We start from the raw sequence: 10,712 nt of genomic DNA, 5'->3' as shown, positions 1-10,712 counted from the left end.
CCCTCAGAGCTACCCATTCTTCTTCTACTATACTTTTTTCCCCCATTCCTGTCAATTGTTCCCTTATGCTCTCCCTGAAACTCTATACAACCTCTGGTTCTTTCACTTTATCCAGGTCCCATCTCCTTAAATTCCCACCTTATTGCAGTTTGTTCAGTTTTGATCTATAGTTCATAACCAATAGATTGTGGTCAGAGTCCACATCTGCCCCTGGAAATGTCTTACAATTTAAAACCTGGTTCCTAAATCTCTCTGTCTTACCATTATATAATCTGTCTGATACCTTCTAGTACCTCCAGGATTCTTCTAACCTTCTTTCATGATTCTTGAACCAAGTGTTAGCTATGATTAAGTTATGCTCTGTGCAAAACTCTACCAGGCGGCTTCCTCTTTCATTTCTTAGCCCCAACCCATATTCACCTACTATGTTTCCTTCTCTCCCTTTTCCTACTCTCGAATTCCAGTCACCCATGACTGTTAAATTTTCGTCTCCCTTCACTACCTGAATAATTTCTTTTATCTCATCATACATTTCTTCAATTTCTTCATCATCTTCGTCATCTGCAGAGCTAGTTGGCATATAAACTTGTACTACTGTAGTAGGCGTGGTCTTTGTGTCTATCTTGGCCACAATAATGCGTTCACTATGCTGTTTGTAGTAGCTTACCCGCACTCCTATTTTCCTATTCATTATTAAACCGACTCCTGCATTACCCCTATTTGATTTTGTGTTTATAACCCTGTATTCACCTGACCAAAAGTCTTGTTCCTCCTGCCACCGAACTTCGCTGATTCCCACTATATCTAACTTTAACCTATCCATTTCCCTTTTTAAATTTTCTAATCTACCTGCCCGATTAAGGGATCTGACATTCCACACTCTGATCCGTAGAATGCCAGTTTTCTTTTTCCTGATAACGACGTCCTCTTGAGTAGTCCCCGCCCGGAGATCCGAATGGGGGACTATTTTACCTCCGGAATATTTTACCCAAGAGGACGCCATCATCATTTAATCATACAGTAAAGCTTCATGCCCTCGGGAAAAATTACGGCCGTAGTTTCCCCTTGCTTTCAGCCGTTCGCAGTACCAGCACAGCAAGGCCGTTTTGGTTATTGTTACAAGGCCATATCAGTCAATCATCCAGACTGTTGCCCTTGCAACTACTGAAAAGGCTGCTGCCCCTCTTAGAAACCACTCGTTTGTCTGGCCTCTCAACAGATACCCCTCCGTTGTGGTTGCACCTACGGTACGGCTATCTGTATCGCTGAGGCACGCAAGCCTCCCCACCAACGGCAAGGTGCATGGTTCATGGGGGGAGGATGAGTAAGGTAGCCGATCCTATAGGAAGAGGTAAAATTGGGCATATTGAGGTGTTTTGCTTTATATCGACGAAGCCGATGATACGGCGTCATTTTTTTCCTTTGCTCTTAGAAATAAACAAGTAAAGAAGTGCTAATTGTGCTTAGTGAAAAAATATAGGGGCGAGTTTTAAATAACTACGGTATACAATCAGAGTAACAAAAGGACATTTAGTTACACGAAATCGCGGATAGCGACGTGTGGTCATGAAATTGAGTACACCTACAGGGCGGTCAATTCCGGGATAAATCTATACGCATCTCACGAGGGACGCGGTATTGAGACCGTTTTTTTTCTTTTTTTAAATTATATCGCGGAGAGCGGTCTCCAATTTACGAAAAGGAGAAAAACTGTATCATTATCATTAACTGTTGGTGTCGAGCAACGAAAACTGTTCATCAAAGGGTTTCGATGGAACTTGGGAGTTAGGGTTCAGGCACTCGCATATACTCCACATCAGAGTGTGAATGAGTGGTGAATGCGAAATAAAACTGTGAACAAAGTTACGTTAAATAAAACAGAAGAAACAAGACAGTTTGGTCGTATCTGTCATTATTCCATAAACTGTAACATTTCTTATCGTTGTACGAAGCCTTTATATACGATCGTTATGACAATATGCTTCGAAGGGATCTCGTTACGAGTTAAGTTTTGGGGACCTGGTCAAGAGGGGGTAGTTCGTAGATCCTAACTACTGCAGCTATTCTGGAATGAGGTGCTACCGTGACCGTTGTGTGTTGTCAATGACTTAAGGTTACCATATCGCATTCTCTTAGATCGACGCGCCTTTCCACTTGGTATAACGGTGCCTCACGGCAACAACGACAACGCCGACGACGAAGGAAGATACGACAGAGGTGGCGCCACTACGTGCGGCTCGATCGAGGAGGATTGCTGCATCCGGATTCACGAACCCTAGAGTTGGAAAATATTGTAGCAGCCAGTGAATCTGTCCAATAAGAGAGGTACTCTTCAATAATCGCTAAAAATGAGCGATACGACCAGGTATGATTAAAATAACAATATAATTTTAAAAAAAGGAAGTTGAGACTTGTGATTTTGGTAGATAAATATATATAAATACATAGTGAAAATAATGTATGTCTTGGTAGTGAATAATCATGTCAAAACGAACCTAAAGAATACATGATAATGTGCAGTTGATTAGAGTAATGAGTAGAGAGAGAGAGAGGAAAGTGAGGTGGATATGGATAATGCATCCCATGAGCTCAATGTGGGACAGGAGACATGTACAGATAATAATACAGTTATTGATTTAGAGTAGTTAGGAGAATCAAATACAATGATACGTAAGGTAAGCAGCGTGGGAGAACATAAAGATCTTGAGGTTTCGGAAGTAGATCAGCAAGTTGATCCTCAAAATGGAATTATTAATCAAATAATGTTTGATATGCTGGTATCAATAAATACTCAAATGGGTGTAATGAATGGAAGACTTGGTTCACTAGAAAAAGGGAATAAGCAATTAAAAGAGGACAATCAAAAGTTAAATGAAACATTTGAGGCCAAATTTGGTTCATTAGAAGGTAAAATGGATTCTTTGGAGAGCAAACTGAACACCTTTGATCATAAACTGGAAAATAGTAAGAAAGAATTAAAGTCGGACTGGGAGACTCAATTAAATGCGCAATTTGGAGAACTAGATGTAGAGTTTTCTAACACCCTAGAAAGGCAACATAATAATTTAATGGGAAAACTTCGTGACGTAGAAAAGAAATATGAGGTAATTTCGAAGAGTTATGATCGCCTGTCCAATAGGATGGTTACGTGTGAAAGTAGCTGTTTCAATGCTAACGCACAGATAGAAAGGCTTTCGAAAGAAATAGTCGAGTTTGAGGCCGATGCTCGTAAGGGGATTGACAAGTATTTGGTAGATCAGAATAAATGACTTGACGAAGATCTATCTGAATGGATAGAAATAAAAGGAAATGAAATTGTAGACAAGGTTAAGACTTCTATTGGATCCCAGCCAAATGAAAATATCAATGAGCACCTAAGTAGAAATGATGAATTAATTAAGCTCTTCACTAGCGAAATTCAGAAAATAAAAAGACAAAATAGTTGCTGAGTTCCCTAAATGGCAAAAGGAAACTAATCACAAATTGGCGGAGTTAGAACGAAAGTCATCACAAAATTTGTGGACTGAGAACAAACGTTCACAGAATAGGACGAAAAACAACCGAACATGTGATAATACGAAGTACAATTGTGGTGAAAATTTGCATTGGGAAGTTGATGATTCGGTTGGTAAAGTTGATGATTCTTTTGGTCAGCGAGTATATTTGTCTTCTTTAAAGGTGGAGAATAGCATTTTTAAAAGTAGACAATTCCCAACATTCTCCACTGAAAAGAACAACCTGCATCCGAAAATCTTCATCAATAATTTCAAAAGAATATTTCCACGTAGCTGGTCTGAACACGACCGACTTCAACTTATAGTATTCAAAATTACCGGAGAAGCCGCATTATGGGCCGGCGAAGTAAGTGAAAGTTACCATACTTGCGCTGAATTTGAACAACATTTTTTGGCTAAATACTGGTCGTCGAGTAAACAAGAGAAATTAAGAAAAGAGGTTTATCAACCTGAGTATTTTAACAGTAAAAGGAGTACTTTAAGGCAATATTTTGAAAACTACATAAATAAGACACGTTATTGGAGTGATCCGGTTGCTCACAAGGGAAGGTTGCCATAAATATACGTGAAAAGTTAATAAATGTTCCTGACCACGACGTAGAACAATTCTTGTCGGTGATTGACTCTATAGATACGATTATGGAAGACGCAAGACAAATGAGTAGTAATCAAATGTCGTCGACTCACATTCATAGTAATACGAATAATTATAATAATAATTTAACTTACGATAATAATAATAATACCGAAAACCAGGTCAAACCCGCATCACAGGAGCGTGGACAATCTTAGTCCTATGGTTACAATAAAAACAATGATTATAATAAATATGGAAGAGATACTTACTGTGCTAGAGGTAAACATCGATATGGTCACTCGAATGTGCATAGTAGCGATATTAATAAGAGTAACAGGTACCGAAGTGATGAACCCAATTGTATTCGACCTTGGGAAGATAATTCGAAGCATAATGTTCATCGGGAGGATGGAACAAGTGCCTCGAGTCCTCATCCAGCACAAGGAGTTATACCAATGGGCGAAGGACCCTCCAATGTGCGGGGGGGGGGGGGCGTGAATACCATTACTCGGATCATACTGTACGGATTGTGGAAGTTCATGAAGCCCCACCGATGACTCAACGATATAGATTAAACTAATACCAGTCACCAAATGCTTTCCTAGAATGACTGGAAGGTCGGCATCAATTTCAACTGGGAGTATTGAGGTACAGTAACGATCAGGATATAAGGAATGAATTAAGTGAAGAAAAACCTGAAGTTTCTAATAAATGCGGACAAATTTTACAGGCAATGATTCCAACAAGTATAAATGATGTTGATGCTGAAATATTAATTGATACTGGAGCGACTATTAGTGTCATGACGCTGGACTGTTTAAAACAGATAAGCCGAGGGGTAAAAAGCCCGCATCTCGTGGTCGTGCGGTAGCGTTCTCGCTTCCCACGCCCGGGTTCCCGGGTTCGATTCCCGGCGGGGTCAGGGATTTTCTCTGCCTCGTGATGGCTGGGTGTTGTGTGCTGTCCTTAGGTTAGTTAGGTTTAATTAGTTCTAAGTTCTAGGCGACTGATGACCTCAGCAGTTGAGTCGCATAGTGCTCAGAGCCATTTGAACCATTTGAGGGGTAAAAATGCCCACTTTTCCTATCACAGGATGTACCGTGTCTGGCTCGTTCGGCGCAAAAATGCAAAGAGTTGTGAACGTGTCGACGTTACAATACGGGGGGCTCAAATAGAAAGTACGTTCCTGGTTGTTCCTAAAATGACAGTACCATGTACCTGGAGTTTGGGTTTTTTATGTGAGACAGGTGCAATTATTAATTTAGAGAAAGGTGAATGTATATTTAATTCCAATGGTAATGTTTTGACAGCCACCATGAGAAAGGGCCGAGTAATTCCACATCAACTGTGTATGAATCTAATGGTAAAATATGTCAGTATTCATGATGAAAATGTGTATGATATCTGCCTTATTGAATGTTCTGAAGAAATGATGGATAAAATGTCATTGCAGGAAAAGGTGTTAGAATCAGAATATTTATCTGTTATCCAAAGGGACGAATTGTACTACTTGTTGGAAGCATATCAGTCGATTTTTAGTAAACGTCCGGGTATAATAAAAGACTTTGAATACCATATAAAGATGTACGCGCATAAACCCTATTATCGTACTTCCTATTATATCCCATGGACAAAGAAAGAAATAGAAAGGAAATCAATAAAATGTTAGAATGGGGTATTATTGAGCCCTCAGATTCCGAATATTGTAACCCTCTTGTGGCGGTAATTAAACCCAATGGTGACATCAGATTGGTGTTGGATGCCAGAGAGATCAATAAGATCATTATACCTGTGCAAACGCGACCGGAGAACCTAGAAGAGTTAGTACAAAAGTTTTATGGTGACCGCTTCTTAACTTCTTTGGATATGCGTAGATCATATTGGCAAACTAGAATATCGAAAGAATCTCGAAAATATAATGCATTCGTTTTTCTTGGCCGAAGTTACCAGTTTACCGTCATGCCATTTGGGTTGAAAATAAGCGGTGGTGTTTTCATATTGGCATTAGATACCGTACTGGGCACAGACCTTTTGGATGAAGTTGCTATATATGTGGTTGATTTGTTAATTGCTTCTGAAACTTGGGAGGAACATTTGGACTTATTAAGAAGAGTTTTTGCGAAATTTTTGGAATATGGAGTTACTGTAAATTTGAGCAAATCCAAGTTTACTCATAATCAATTGAAATTTCTTGGACATATAATTACTCCTGAAGGGATAAAACAAAATCCTAAAAAGATGGATGCAATTAACAGATGTGCTTATCCAAAGAATAGAACGGAATTAAAGTCGTTTATCGGCTTAGTTTCTTTTTTTCGACGATTTTTACCCAATCAGTTAGGAAGCCAAGACTGTCTGTTATGGCTGTTAAGAAAAAAATCATGTGGGAATCGAATACCGAATGCACGCAAGCTTTTGATAACATTGGCAATGCTATGACTAATGCTCCACTGTTACATCATCCGAGACTTGATCAAGATTTTTATATTGCTGCGGATGCTTCTGAAACAGGATTGGGTGCCACTCTTTTCCAGATGGACAATCCAGTACCATCAAACTAATTGGGTTTGCCAGCAGAACACTCTCTAGCTGTGAACGTGCGTATTGTACTACTCAATTGGAAGTAATGCCCGTGGTCTGGTCCCTTAGAAAGTTTCGCTATTTTGTATATGGAAAGAAGATCACTGTATTCTGCGACCACAAAGCTTTATCTTTTATTTTAACGGGAAGGATGTTCCATTCACATTTAACCCGGTGGGCCTTGCTACTGCAATAATATGATATTACGCTCAAATACATCAGAGGGAAAGACATCATCATAGCCGATGCTCTTTCAAGACTACCGAAAAGGAAGAATGACGACGAGTCCGAAGAATGGACTATTGACTTTAAAGTCATGAATTTATCATGGCAGCCGGCCGGTGTGGCCGTGCGGTTCTAGGCGCTACAGTCTGGAGCCGAGCGACCGCTACGGTCGCAGGTTCGAATCCTGCCTCGGGCATGGATGTGTGTGACGTCCTTAGGTTAGTCAGGTTTAATTAGTTCTAAGTTCTAGGCGACTGATGACCTCAGAAGTTAAGTCGCATAGTGCTCAGAGTCATTTATCATGGCAATATTGTGAGAGGCAGATTTCACAGCTATGTCGAAGTCTCCCACAACTGCAAGAAGAGGATAAGTTGTGGAAAGCCATTAGACGTGCTGTTGAAAGCAAAACGCTAAGTCACTCTCAAGAACAGTATCAATTAAAATCCGGAATATTGTATCGAAGGAAGGATGAAGAAGATGTTTGGAAAGTTTGTGTTCCAAATAAATATTTAGAATCACTAGTATGGTACACTCACTTAAATTGGGATTATTTTGGTGCCGCTAAATGTACAGCCAAAATAGCACAATACTGCTATCATCCAAATTTGGGATGTCTAGCTACAAATATTCTTAAGATGTGCGAAATATGTCAGAAGGCAAAACCCATAAACTTTTGTCGGAAGATAGAATTACATCCGATCATCCCACAACAACCTTTAATGTTGGTGTCATGTGAGGTCTGTGGGCCAGGTCCCATGACACGAGGACGGTTCAAATATGTTTTGGCTTTCTACGATCTGTTTTCAAAATATGTGAAATTATATCCTTTGAACAATCTCCATATTCGACCCATGTTACGCAAATTTATCAACAACTATATAACTGAGCTTGGCAAACCTATAATGATTTTGACAGACAACGCTGCTTATTATACAAGCAAAGTAAAGAGAGACACTATGAAAGAACAAGGAATCCAGCACATTTACATCTCAAGATTTTACCCTTGTAGAAATCCGGTTGAGAGAATCTTCCGAGAGTTGAACCGATTTTTACGGACGTACATACCCAAACAACATTATAAATGGATCGATTGGATTTATGAATTTGAGAACGTGTGTAATTACTTACCGCACTTATCGACAGGTTATTCACCTAACCAAATAGTATTTGGTGAAAGTATTGTGCCAGAATGGATGAATAAATTACCTGCTATAGAACAAAAGACTATCAAGAAAGAAGATATGGTGAAGAAGGTCTACGAAAACCTGAAGCATGAAGCACAATTGACAAAAACCCGGTTTGATAAAAACGTGAAGAAAGTAGTCACATATGATGTAGGGGAAGAAATTTTATTGAGAAATCACCCAGAATCATCAACCAGGGAAAGACTGAATAAGAAATGGCAATATTTATATACAGGTCCATACAAAATAATGAAAATACCTCATGAAGGGAGCTACCTCCTGGCAGATTGTGATACTGATGTAATTAAAGGCTTGTTCCCTCACATAGACCTGAAGAAGTATTATCAATAATGAACGAAATATAGATTCAAGAGACAGTGAATGACACCAAGACTACACTCAGAGTGGACTAAATAAAAGCACTCGTGGATAAATACATACTTATACTAACTTACAAAGAAAATTAAAGAAAGTACCGAAGATTTCCATGAGATACCTTCTTGGTATCAGCAACAATGACAATGCTGAAATACGATTTATCCTTTCACCGAACAGCGAGGATGGATGATTTAAAAGTGGAATTAAGAGGAAAAGAAAAGGACCAAATCCTCTCTGGCTAAACAAGTGGCCTGATAAGGGTCTTTACCTAGGATGCCAATCGTCGAACCTGGCTGTGATCCCTGCCTTGCACAGTCGGTTGAAGAACTGAGGGCTTCGTCCAAGAAAAAATGTGGTGTGAATATGAAGTGATTAGTGTGAAGTGTTTCTAAGACGATCTATAAACAAATGTGGAATTTAGTTAAGGGCATTTTGTCTAGGCCCATTAATTCAACTTAAATATTGTAGAATGTATGTACTGACTTGTTGAGTGAATCTGAGAGTGAGTGGATTCGCCGAAACAAATACCCTCTCCTTTCACAGTACACAACAAATAAGTCTGTTCTGTCTGGAACCCTCATCAAGACATCACAGTCTGGAGGACCATGTAACAATGCGAGTCAAGATAGTTGTAACGGAACTTGAATAGAGTATTTGTCTCTATTGGTTACGGTAGAGAGATCGATCTTTCGATCCTGTCTGTATATTTATATATAATATTGCATGAATAAAGGCTGGGCGAGTATAAAGCTATCATTAAAAACGCACGCAGCGCGATTTGTTACGATTTGGTCGGTCATAATAATAATAACATGCTTTTGAATACAATTAAACTATAACGGCGATACCTGTTTAGTGTTATTGGAAATAATATGTAGTCAATTAATGAGTAAGGTAGCCGATCCTATAGGAAGAGGTAAAATTGGGCATATTGAGGTGTTTTGCTTTATATCGACGAAGCCGATGATACGGCGTCATTTTTTTCCTTTACTCTTAGAAATAACAAGTAAAGAAGTGCTAACTGTGCGTAGTGAGAAAAATATAGGGGCGAGTTTTAAATAACTACGGTATACAATCAGAGTAACAAAAGGATGGCCGGCCGCGGTGGTCTAGCGGTTCTAGGCGCGCAGTCCGGAACCGCGTGACTGCTACGGTCGCAGGTTCGAATCTTGCCTCGGGCATGGATGTGTGTGATGTCCTTAGATTAGTTAGGTTTAAGTAGTTCTAAGTTCTAGGGGACTGATGACCTCAGATGTTAAGTCCCATAGTGTTCAGAGCAAGCCCAACAAAAGGACATTTAGTTACACGAAATCGCGGATAGCGACGTGTGGTCATGAAATTGAGTACACCTACAGGGCGGTCAATTCCGGGATAAATCTATACGCATCTCACGAGGGACGCGGTATTGAGACCGTTTTTTTCTTTTTTTTAATTATATCGCGGAGAGCGGTCTCCAATTTACGAAAAGGAGAAAAACTGTATCGTTATCATTAACTGTTGGTGTCGAGCAACGAAAACTGTTCATCAAAGGGTTTCGATGGAACTTGGGAGTTAGGGTTCAGGCACTCGCATATACTCCACATCAGAGTGTGAATGAGTGGTGAATGCGAAATAAAACTGTGAACAAAGTTACGTTAAATAAAACAGAAGAAACAAGACAGTTTGGTCGTATCTGTCATTATTCCATAAACTGTAACATTTCTTATCGTTGTACGAAGCCTTTATATACGATCGTTATGACAATATGCTTCGAAGGGATCTCGTTACGAGTTAAGTTTTGGGGACCTGGTCAAGAGGGGGTAGTTCGTAGATCCTAACTACTGCAGGTATTCTGGAATGAGGTGCTACCGTGACCGTTGTGTGTTGTCAATGACTTAAGGTTACCATATCGCATTCTCTTAGATCGACGCGCCTTTCCACTTGGTATAACGGTGCCTCACGGTAACAACGACAACCCCGACGACGAAGGAAGATACGGTAGACTGTTCCGAAGCCGGAAGAATTTCTGTCAAAATTACAAGGTGGAAACTTCGTCTCTAGATGGATGCATACCTTCAACTTCCCCTTCATGCAGAATGTCAACAGTTTCTTACACTTAACAAGTCGCACGGTCTTTATTGTTTGAAACACCTAATGTTTTGTATAGCAAGTGCCCCCACCATCAACGATTTTTGGAAGAATTAGTACTCAAAGTGGATGGATGCATTACCTATTTAGACAACATAATTGTAGCAGGGAGAACCACGGAAGAAC

This window comes from Schistocerca americana, chromosome 7 (genome assembly GCF_021461395.2).
Source record: "Schistocerca americana isolate TAMUIC-IGC-003095 chromosome 7, iqSchAmer2.1, whole genome shotgun sequence".
In the NCBI taxonomy this organism is placed as follows: Eukaryota; Metazoa; Arthropoda; class Insecta; order Orthoptera; family Acrididae; genus Schistocerca; species Schistocerca americana.
The sequence above is the reverse complement of the archived record's forward strand: the minus strand, read 5'-3'. Positions refer to the sequence as shown.